The following is a 12,426-nucleotide window of genomic DNA, read 5'->3' as shown; positions in this document are numbered from 1 at the left end:
ATGCTTTGAGACCCCTCACCCCTGTGGTAGGAGGTTAATTCATTACCATTTCAACCTTTATGATGCACACAAGTGATTTTTAAAAGAAATTTCTATATCTAAGGTTGCAGGCATTGTACTTATGAACCCCCGTCCACGTATTTTCAAAGCCACCATTTGGCTTAAATGAAGAATTGAATCTGAATATTCCGCTCTTCTCTTTTAAACATTCACTTAAACAATGGCACTCACAGATTCTTATAAACATACATATGCCAGAAATGCAGTTTACATTAGTCTTTGATCTGATGATCTGATATAGTCCTACGTCATCCTTTCGTACAACCCTTAGGGCTGTATACCTTGTAGTTTTTGTTTCTCTTAAATAAATTAGTACTGTTTGTGTTTTCAAATCAACGTTATTCTGATATAAGCAGGTTGAAGTTTTCAAAAAGGTTCTATGCTTTATTCTTTTGCCTCTCTCGACATACCTACTTGTGATTAAAAAATGACATAAACAACTGAAATAATGATTTGCAATATTACGTTAACCAACAAAAACTTGTTTTGTTTTTATTATTGATTGAAAATTTTCTCAAAAAGACATTATTAATGGTAGAGATGAACCACATTTGCAAAGTAAAGAAAGTTGAAAGATTGATATTTATCCAAAACAGCTGGTGCAGATAGAAAACTGATGTTATAGGGTATGTTGCAGCTTTGTCGTAACTGCCTATTTCCGTGCTATCCAACACAAATTATTAAAAATATCAACATTTTCATGACACACAATGCAAAACTAGTTATTCCCTAAAATTTTAGTTTGTTGTCTTTCATACGCAATCAATCAAAGTGAGCTGTGATCTATTTAAATGCTTTTTTTCATTAAAGAATTCCTAGCAGCCGAATTTCCTACGCTTTTTCGTGCGACGAAGCATAAGCATAAGCATAAGTATAGACCTACGCTTTTTCGTGCGACGAAGAAGAAAAAGTCAACTAATCGTCTCAATTTCCGTCATTCATGAAATGAAAATAACTCACGCAACACATTGTCGTTATTCTGCAGCTGGGAAACTTGCATAACCAGCAAAAATTTATTGCAGAATAACATTTGTCATGCTGCCCTACATAAATACATGCGCGCTCATTTCGTAAACATTGTTGTGATTCTTAGTTCGGACGATGAAAAATTTTAATGGACGGATTTTAAAACGGTACGACGAATTTAAGAACTAAAGTCAGTTGCGTAATTTTAATAAAATGCTTATAATAATCGCTTTTTAGTGAAATTAAAGTGCACGGATCGGAAGGTAAGTGTGTTTGAGTCCAATCAGCACAGGAACTTTTAGATTATTCGCTACATCCATCCAAGAAATGATAAAATTTTAAGTTGCTTTCCTTACTACGACGGAAATTAGAAATAAACCCTATCTCTAATTCGAAGACTATTTTACGTGACAATCAGAAGAAATTACGTCGTTGTACGACGAATTTCATTTTTACTATTGACTTGGCTCTAATCGTCTTCATGAAGATATTAGAAAATGCTGCATAGTGGAAAAAGGCCAACCATGGAATAATTAAACGGAAATTACTCGAGTTAGAGAAAAAACCAGTTTTTAATTTTCACATATGTTTGAAATAAAATTTCAAGCTTTCAGAAACGGCCAAGTTTGATTTTTTCCGTTTGCGCCTTTTTGAGATATTCTGTTCTGAAAAAGACTAAAAAACATGTCTTTTGATGAGAAAAACAACTTTGTAGAACATTATGATGCAATAAAACCATTAAATTTGAAGTAATTAGCGAAAAAGTGATTTTTGAGAGGTCTTTATATAAAACGCCCTGTTAGATAGAAAATATAAAACATACGCCTACTATCTCTTTGGCAAAGTTACTTATATAATCACAACTTTGTCGAAGATATTATCCTTCTATCTCTTTTCTTCAAAAAACTATTATGTGTTATGTGTTTACAAGCCAAACTGTAACTTAACAGTCGATTTCACATTAGTTGTCTTTCAGTGTTGAAGAAATTTGCTGAACATTGCAGGGAGCTTTTATGAATCGCTAAGCCGCAAAAGTAAATTTCCACTTAGTTTTCGTTTCTGGACCACTGTGCAATGGTTAAAAAATGAGAATTACACTTTTAATACCTCGAAATAGTGGACCTCTCGTTCGCCAACGGGCCTACCAGTTTCAAAAAAAGTTGAATTTTGAGCAAACCTTGAGATCTATATCATGTGATATTTCATAAATTTACCGTGAAACAACTAACAAATGGCCCGGTTCAGTAAAGAAGAAGAACAGGGCTTTCAAATGGAGTAAAAAAAATTTTGGCGGCCATCTTGGATTTGTTCGCTATATTGGATTTTACCAAGAAATCGCCGTTTTCACCATGAGCTCCCCAGCCGATTTTTATTCTAAGACCATTGGAAAGCTGAGAAACAATGCTACAAGAATCATACATAAAATTAGGTGTGCAATGGCATTAACTAAACAAAACAATTAATTTTCTGTAGCAAGATATTCCATTATATGAGATTATATTACATTATATTACATTATATTACATGTGCCACTACACATGTAGTTTGATGAATGTTTCTTATAGCATTTTTTTCTCAGCTTTCCAATGGCGGTCTCAAAATTAAAATCGGTTGGGGTGATCATGACGAAAACGGCGATTTTTTGATAAAATCCAACATGGCGGCCAAATCCAAGAAGGCCGTCGATTTTTTTCACTTCGTTTATAAACCCTATCTCTTCTCTTTACAAAACCGTGTCGTTTGTAGTTTGGTTCATAGCAAATTTTGGAAATATCACAATGATTATATGGAAATTGTTAACCTTGCTAGAAATAACTAGTTGTTTTATTCAGCTAATGCCATTGCACACCTAATTTTATGAATGTTTTTTGTAGAATTTTTTCTCAACTTTCCAATGGTGGTCTTAAAATGAAAATCGGTTGGGACACTGTGATTTTTTGATAAAATCCAATATGGCGAACAAATCCAAGATGGCAGCCAAAATTTTTTTACTCCATTTGAAAGCCCTTTCCTTCTTCTTTACAGAACCGGGTCATTTGCTAGTTGTTTCATGGCAAATTTATGGAATACAACATGATATAGATCTCAAGGTTTGTTCAAAATTTAACTTTTTTTGAACCGGTAAAGCCCCTTGGCGAACGAGGGGTTCACTATTTCGAGGTATCAAAAGTGTAGTTCTTATTTTTTAACAATTTTTAACCAATTAAGCACAAAAGTTCCAATTTTTGAAGACCTCGTGTCAGTAGTGGCCCCGTTCCAGCGGCAATTACACTGATTTACTTTTTTCTCTACTGAGCCCTATATCTGTCTTGCATGTGTATATTTGGTGTTTTGTTCGCTTGATAGTCCGAGGTAAGTTTCTGGGAAATGAGTCTCCTTCAGCACATTCATTGGTGGGTAGCCGACCCTGTAACCAAGAGTCCGACTGAGCTAGTCGTCAGTTACAGGCAATGTCTTAAAAAGGCATGCCAGTTAAGCAAGTTTTTTAAATGTTATACCCAACAGACATTTTTTTTACCCAACAAGAATATTTGTTGGGTATCAGCACAGTGTAAATAACTGCAAAATTTTTTAAAATATTTAGTCTCTAAATATAATATTTCGAACTATCGCACCGTGCACCACATTACCCTACAGAATAAAACGATTAGCCACCCACCACCCACTTTTCTCACAGCTCACCGGTCGCTGCTCGGTATATGTCTGCTATGGAGGTGTGCTCCCACACGCACACAGGCACAACCACCCAACGAAAGCTCGCCCGCGTTCTCGTGTTCTCATCGACCGTCGCGAACTCTCGCACCGCCAAAACATGCTCTCTCAGAACCTCTCGTGCAAGCTCTCGTCGTGCCATCCCCGCACGTGTCAAATCACACGCGCGTAGATTGCGCAGAGTGAACACGCGTTCGCTCTGTCACCGTGATGCCTAGGTGCCACTCTCCGGTTTTATGAATGGCAACTACAAACGTTTGTGTAACGAGCCAGAGAGAGAGCGTCTAGCTTTTCCACCCACTGAGATGAGGTGGAAAACTACGGAGCGGAGTGAATGCAGCAGCGGAGAGCGTTGGATGACGGGCGTCCTACAGCTCGAATCAAAACAATAATAAAAAACAAATCGTCACCGGAGCTTCTTGAGGGTGGTGGGTGAGACAGGGCGCGGAGCCAGTGTTGTTCAGTTCAGCTTCGCTGCTGGCTGTATAGTAAAAGCACTAAATGCGATGCCAAACGAGAGGAAACCGATCCGGGAGAACTACGGAGAGCAATGGAGATTGCCTGGTTCGGGATTGTCTGCTTGTGGTGGGTGCTGCTGCTGCTGGTCGCTGGTGGCTGGTGCCGTTCGTTGAAGAAAATATCGGACGCTCGGGTCTGCTCCAGTCAGTTGTCGTTTGGCGTGCGGTCGGTTCGGTTCCGTAGTTTTGCGTTAGTGTAACGGTAAAACTAGTGCTTGTTATCAGTAAATTGATAGTTTTTTTGCTTCTCCTAGTGGAACTAGGGAACTCTATCCATTCGTTGGAGTGGAGTTAAAAATTTGAAGCTGAAAAAGTAAAATAATGTGAATCCTGGCGGAGAAACTGTTGACACAGGCAAAGAAAAATACTGATAATATCAAAATTCATACGGTTTTGGTTAAAATTTTACCTTCATTGGTAGCTGCATTGGTAAACATTGGTGAGTTTTGTGATTCGCAGTACCAAATTCAAAGCCATTTCGATCGGGATTAAAAATCGTCTGCCAGCTTTCGAAGCACCTTCCACAAGTTTTGGCAGTGCCTGTAACCCATGGAAAGGAAGTAGAAAATCGATTAAGAGTGTTTCGGTCGGGTGGACGGTTTATCTGTGTAAGTGTAATCGTGAAAAGGCGGAAAACGCCAGGCTATCCGAGCAGTAATTTCAGACAGCTTGAATTGAAATACAATAAATTTTTGCAATTGAATTCAGGCCGTCTACCTTTACGGGGCCAGGTGAATTATAATCAGTTTGGGACTGCACAGAAAACGCACAATTAGAAGAACCCAGCCAGCGGGCCAGCGATCGATGTGTGCTGTTGGATGAGAAAATTGTGGGTGAATGAGTGTGAGGTGGTGTCCTGTAGGTGAGAAAAAAGCTCTAACCGGTGAGTGCCGCAGGAGCTGTCGGAAAGTGTCTAAATTTTTTGAAATATTCCAACCTGAAAACTCTCAGGTAACAAGTTTTAAAGCCGATTAAAATTTCAGTAAAGTGTACAAATTTACTGGAAGTAAATCATTTGCGATAAGTTGCAATACAGGCCAGTCCATCATTCGTGAGAACTAGCATCCGATTTTTCTCTCTCCCATGTGTAAAAGACCACTGACTGCCAGACGAGTGAGTCAGTAGTGAATGATGTTTTGACTTCCTCTCGGTCCGTGCCAAGTGAAGAACGGTGCTGGTTGGCCGATGCGATGCAAAAACGACGGTGCTGCTAAGCTGCGTCGTTGTGTGCGACGACAATGACGACGATGAAAAGCTCAGTTTGGCTTGGCTCCTGTTGACGGGTACTGGAAGTGGCAGAATAAAAAAAATAAAACGAGCAATATCAGCGGCATTGTTGTGAATAATAAACGTTACAAATCTCACTCTAATTACTCACTCCTTTTCCACCATCATCGTTCCGACTCGGCAGTGACGAACGGGTTGAGCAGGACGCCCTCCTGTCCGTGAGGGTGCGTTTGAGTGTGTGTGTGTGGGTTTTGGTGTGAAGGCGCAAATAAATGTCTATTGTTGTACCGTGTAGCGACGGCCAATTGTGTAGTGTATTTTTGCTTTCGCTTCGGAGCTATCATTCATGATTGTAGCCGGAAGTTCGTGATCGCGCCAGTAGCCAGTGTGTGACAAATTACCTGTTTCAGGCGGACGTATAATTGGCGCTTTTTGGAAGAGGATAACTAAATAGAGGCAAAATTGAGAGGAAAATAGTTTAATTGTGATTGGAAGGGGAGGCAATTACCTGTCTGCAGATGAATAAAAATTTGCGTTGGCGAATGCAAAAAAATTATAAAGCAGTGTGTGACGGAAGTGAATAATAACAGGTTCAAGCTGGTGATTCAGGAAATCAGACCAAAAACAGATACACTGAAGCTTCTTTTCCCATCGGATTTTGATTGAAAGGTAAGTGTAAATTGAAATTTTACTTCATTTTCGGTGGTCAATTGCGTTGATATTTACGCATATATATTACAAAATATTTAAGAAGAGATTCAGTTTGGACTGTGGTGATTGGAAATGTAATACACAAATAAAAATTTCGACCTATAATATTCTAAACCGACTCTAAACAAGCGTCTTTTGACATTTCAAGAGTTCATTTATCGTGGAGGTGACCTTTTTAAAAATCTCTCCGAAAGCGCGCTCAGAGTGGTCTTTCAAACACCGCTTGATCTTAGTACCGTGCTCGAGGGCTCATGGCAAGCCTGACTTTGTTAGACGTAACCTATTTTTCCCCTGAACATACTTCATTATGTCCTATTCTAACAGCATGTAGTTGTATGACCCAAAGACAGCCAATGCAATGGTTGACTATCAAGCTTCCGGGGAACTCTTTGGAATCCGTGATTCAACCAACTCCAAACTACAACAGGTTCTTCACGGTTAGACCAACATCGCTAACGACATCTTCAATCTGCACTACGTAAATAGCGTACAAACAGCAATCACATTTGTTTGTAAGAGGTACGAAATAGTAACATGAAGCTCTTTTGGGTGTCTTTAGAAGGGTGAATTTTGGAGCTCAACACAGGCAATTTGCTCCTGTGGCGTATCTGGTCCCTTTTTTGGTACTTTAAAAAGAAGGTAGGGATTAACACTGGTAAAAATATCTGACATATACATTTTCAAAACAGGTGGCTAAAATGCGCTTTTACTATCCCATAAACAGAGTAAAACCTATTCGAAAAAAAACTATATTTTTGAAACAGCCTATACTTAAACCCTTCATTCCTTCTGTACGCATTGGCATTTTGCATCTCTCTCTCTGAGAGTGTGTCCAAGTCAAGAAGATGGCCTAAAGTGCCAGATTATTACAACGTAAAGTTTGTACTGGTTTGAGAGTTCCTGAGCTGCCTAAGAAACCAAACCAGATTACAGTTTTCCAATAGCAAACAACTTTGGCACAGTAAAAATATTTTAGGCAGTCAATTTCCTCAAAGTTTTGCTCAATCTTAGAGATGAATTCAAGTTGGTAATTAACTCATGTTTGTTAAGTGTCCTACAAGACGCCAACTTTAGTACCTAACTAAATTAAGCATTGTTAAAAAACAAGGAGGAGGTCTAGATTTATCAATAACCACTGATGACAGAATAAATCTGAGTTGAGACAGTTTTCGCAGTGATACTGCAATGTTAAATCGATCGAACGCCGTTTTTAAGACAGCATAAATTACGAAATACATTGCGAAATACATATCAAATTGCATTCTAACTCATACACTCCTTATGTTCATTTCGTACAATTGCTGCAAAAAGACCGTGGTAATTCCTCACATCATGATGGTCGCCAGATTTATATGTCGCAAACGTAAACGACCTGTTTACATATATCTGGGAATTACGTCACAGAAAATAAAAGAAGATATTACAACGAAGCCAACCTGACATGATAGAAGACGTATGGCATGGTAGTGCAGCAGTTGATTTGATTTGGTTTGAAGCACAAAAAAATCTGGTATCTGATGGGATAACTTTGAATATTTCTTCGAAAAAATTTGCATATTTTTCAAAAAAAAAGGAAGATTTTGCAGCAAATAAGAATTTTTAGACCATAATTTTAATGTACCTACAACTTTGCTTTTACGACAACTGCAGCTTTTACCCTTTAAAGGGTAAGACTATCTGGAGACGGTATTCGCTTTTGAAGCTTCAGAGCCACAATCGAAAACTTTGATTGAACCATCAGCATTGAATTCCGAAGCCAGCTAGCAGTTGGCATTCATGACTTTTCTGGTCATCATTCAAATTCGATTCGAGCGAACAGTGGTACAACGACAATGACGTTCCTGTGGTTTCCAAATGTTCCTCGGAGCAAAGGCCGGGTGAGTACATATCTACTGGTCGACTGTGAAGGGTAAACTGAAGAAGAAGAACAAGAAGAAGAAGAAGAAGGATGAAACTGCATACGAAAAGGAATTCAAGCGAAAATAAAATTTGATTGTCGAACAATTGGGCAAACAATTGGTATAAAGGAGGATGGCCCGCATTCGGGGAAAAGTTCGAACGATGAGCTATGAGAAGGACCAATGGCTGAAACAATGATCTAACAATAATTTTACAAGATTTTACTGGTTTCGTCTGTGAATAGTATTTGGTTTAGATATATTTTTTAGTAAGATTTCGTGACTTACGGTGCCAAATGCTTTTCTAACGATTTTTCTTTGATCAGTTTCATATACAGTAAACTCTCGGAAAAGTTAATCGATTGGGGAATGGGTCGATTAACTTTTCCGAAATATTAACTTTTCCGAGTAGTCCTAAAAATCATTGAAAATGATAAATACAAAAGCGAAAAATGCACTCCGGGATATAGGATACACATTTTTATATATTTTGAAATAGTAATGAAAAGAAATATGTATCAAGATCTTTATGAAATAATATTTAGTTCCTTTCAGTAAGTTTAAAATAGTCGGTTACACTAGTTTACTTTCGTTTTTTTTTTCGTATAGTGTGCGACTACGTTTTGATAGTGTTCGCGTTTATTTTTAGTTTCTTGCTGTTCCTTCTTTTGCATTTAAAATTCAATCTGAGTTTGCGCTTTTCCAGTATGTTATCAATAATCCTGAAGTAACTATGTGTAACTAGCAAATAGTTCAACACGCTATTGTTGCAATTATCCGGTACAAGAGTTTAATTTAATCCCAGTTATGATGCGACTCTGTATGACTTTGTATGACTGTGGAAAGGCGACAATAAACCGAAAAATGAGAAATAAAGATAGAAGGTAAACACACGTGTGTGTACGAACGCTTGGACAACCAATAAATCAAAACTCTCAGAAAAGTTAAGGTAAAAATTACCTTTTTAAAGCGTTGCATGAGAGCTGATATTCGCTTAACTTTTCTGAACAATTAACTTTTTAGAGAGTTAACTTTTCCGAGAGTCTACTGTATCAACTTATCGAATTGCTCTATAATAGCCAGACACGAATGCACCGAAAGGTGTAGTGTCTTTAATAAACAAACAAACAAACAAACAAACATTCTATAATAGCAGTTGATGTTTCGTAACCTTCCCAGAAGCAAAACTATTATTTTGTCCAGAACATGGAGATACTTAGACAGGTTACAAGTATTACCCGATAGGACGATAGTTATAGATGTTACCTTACAAGTACTACTCGATTCGAACACTGGGATAACTCTTGCAATTTCAAGATATTAGGATAAATTCACGATTCTATTATTCTTTTGAAAATACTTGCGATAATGTCTGATAACCGTGCTGCGTTAGATTCATCCAGTCTGCTAGTAAATTATCATGCCTTCTACTTTTTCTAACATCAAGTTAATTTTCCTTTTTATTTGTTGCTTTCGAGTTGTAATTTTGGCTTTTAGGTTGGGTTTTTTAACTTCTGTATTCTGGTGGAGGGAGGGGGCACGTTGGGCCCCTCTGTTTTTGGTACCAGTGGGGTTCTTCAAGAGAAGGGATTTCACTGCACAGCCGAGCAGCATCCTAGCGACGTGGCCGGCCCTTAGTAGTCTCCCAACTTTCGTCAGGTGTACGATGGGCATCTGTGGGTAGATTATACCCCTAGGCCACTCTCCGCTATCTGTTTGTACTCTGCCAAAAATAGTCCGTTTCGTTCAAATACGACAAGTGCACGTATGTTTTCCGTAAGTAAAGTTAATGTCTCAAGTCCGTAGAGTACTAAAACCGGTCTGATTAGCGTTTTGTACATTGTCAGGTTTGTGCGGCCATTGTCTGTGGAAGGCAAACGTTATTTTCTTTGGAGGCTCTTCTTCCTTATATTTGGTTTTCGATGCATAGATTTGTAACCCAATCCTCCTAGCATCCGTTTTTAGTCTGGTGTAGATTTCCTCCGCGTCCTCCCAAGGTTTCTAGTAATGATGTCGAGGTCGTCTGCGAAGGCTAGGAGTTGGTTACTCTTGCTGTAAATCGTTCCTCTCGTTTCGATGCTCGGTCATGGGGTCGGTCACCTTCAATCAGAGCCTGACAACGTCACCTTGAATTACATAGCGTCGCTCAACAATAAAGCAGGGAAGCTTCGATTTCAACAGAAACAGCACCGCTTCGCTTTCAAACTGGCTTCAATCAGCGTCAGTGAAACGGGTTTCACTTCATCATGACTATCGGTTTCAACTTTTCATTTGTACTTTTCTATCAAATATTCAGAAGATGGCCAGCAACTTTGAATGCAAATGAATTGAATTTGAGTAATATTTTCTATAATGCAACACATATTATAGTTAACCTAGTCAATGTCGACAAAGCGTGCCTGACTTTCTGTCGTCGTCAATTGAAACAGCCACCAACTTCTACTGAAGCTTGTTTGAAAAGTTCTGTTCAACTAATGAAGCAAGTCACTTCATGTATGAAGCGAAGGTAAGAGAAAGTCAGTTTCATTTATTTGTTTCGACGATGCCCGGCCCTGTCTTCAATAGCGGTATTGAATAACATACAAGACAGCCCATCCCCTTGCCGCAACCCTCTGCGCGATTCGAAAGTACTCGAAAGTGTCCCCGGAACGTGTACGTAGCTCGTCACCCACTTCAGGGTAGCTTTAATGTGCCGCGTCAGTTTATCCGGAAAACCGGACTCGTGCTTTATCTGCCATAGCTATCCGCGCTCGACTGTATCGTATGCTGCCCTGAAATTCACCTAAATATAATACGTGCGCACGTTTATCTCCCCGTTGTACATTTATGGAGGATATCTCGGAGTAAAAAGTTGATCCGTCGTAGCACTGCTGCTACGATAGGAAAGCCCGTATGTGCTTTAAATATACTAATACTATTTATTTTCGTCTAATATTTTATGGTAAAAAATTTATCATAGCAAGTTCTCCAGCAAAATATACATGCGATTGTATGCTTCGTATTTATACATAAAAAACGAAACCTGCTGCCAGCAACTCTTCTCTCTCTCTCTCCCTCTCTCTCTCGCAAAGTACGTGTCTATAGATTAACAAAAGGACGATAGCTGATTGTAAAAGTTTTGTAATCAGTTGAAAATATGTAAAACAATGTCATTCAAACTATGACGTAACTTGATAAAAAGACATTAATGCTTTTGGTTACACTTCTTGATGATTATTTATTTACGTGTAGCAAAATTCTTTACCTAGGGGTTTGATGCGAGTTTTATTCATTTTTTTAACGGTTAGTGTTTTCTACAATATGAGTGAGTTTCGCAAACCGATTTTAATTTGTCATTTTTGATTTAGCTGAAACCAGGGATGGCACCTCCTCAGAAGAAAAAAAGAGAAGAGAAAAATTCAAACTGTGCTCAGTCTTCAACGCGATTTATTCTGCTCCGTTTCATTTTAACTGTGCTCTTTCTTGCTGAACGCAGTTGTATGAGCAGCCGCACACTGTGCTACTCATTGAGGAGAATGTTAATACACTTTGAATACGTTGATGCGATGCGCTGACGTATGACTACTACGGGTAGTTTTAATATGGGTAGTGCGTTGAGAAAAAACGACGATTGTCAGTAGCGATCATTGCTATCAGAAAAATATTAATCCATTAATGCAGTTGAATCATGATTCTTACATTTAGTATATTCAGTTGAGTTTGGCTGCCGTGAACGCAACTGCATCATATGGTTAGGCATGTCACAACGGCAACAGTGCGAAAAATGTTATTTAGATATGGCAACATTTGAATTCCCATACATTTGCTTCTTGACGCGTACCAACAGGAAAGTCCCATTATGAACAAAGGCAATTCTCCGCTAAGATTCAAAATATAACGACTTTTGATTGTCTTGACGCCTCTGAGTCTATACCGTGGACCCCCGTTCGTTTGACCATTTTTAATCTGAACACTTTTTAATTTGAACCCCGTTGGTTTGCACGACGTGCAAATTAAAAATGGTTCAAATGTCATTCTCAACATGACATCATTTGTTTATGCAGACAATGCACATAAACACGATTCGTTTGTACTGACCTAGCGTGTTTCATCGGTTTCACATTTCGTTTTCCTAACGATTAAGAGAGAAATCCGATTGGAAAATGCAATATTCGCACTTGCAACTGCCAACTAAAACAAACCACCAAAACAATAACAAAGAGCAGGGCGGCCAGTTCACACAGGTTTCAGCATATTTCGGGTTACCAGTTGTTCAAATTAAAAAGTAACCCCGTTAGTTTGCATGAGGAATCGTTCAAACGAACGGGGGTCCACTGTAGTTGCTGTACGCGCAC

General features: G+C 38.7%; 1 protein-coding gene across 4 annotated transcripts in view; it reads left to right on the top strand.

Moving 5' to 3' along the window:
• The first annotated feature begins 4,680 nt into the window (after nucleotides 1–4,680).
• The window catches only part of LOC128733875 (beta-1-syntrophin), a 423,176-nt gene continuing 415,430 nt past the window's right edge, over nucleotides 4,681–12,426 (top strand). For all 4 annotated transcript variants that reach the window (XM_053827723.1, XM_053827722.1, XM_053827721.1 and 1 more), the window contains exon 1: nucleotides 4,681–6,152. The gene's annotated coding sequence lies outside the window, so the exon portion shown is untranslated. The remainder of the gene's footprint in view (nucleotides 6,153–12,426) is intronic.

This window comes from Sabethes cyaneus, chromosome 2 (genome assembly GCF_943734655.1).
Source record: "Sabethes cyaneus chromosome 2, idSabCyanKW18_F2, whole genome shotgun sequence".
NCBI lineage: Eukaryota > Metazoa > Arthropoda > Insecta > Diptera > Culicidae > Sabethes > Sabethes cyaneus.
The sequence above is the reverse complement of the archived record's forward strand: the minus strand, read 5'-3'. Positions and strand labels throughout refer to the sequence as shown.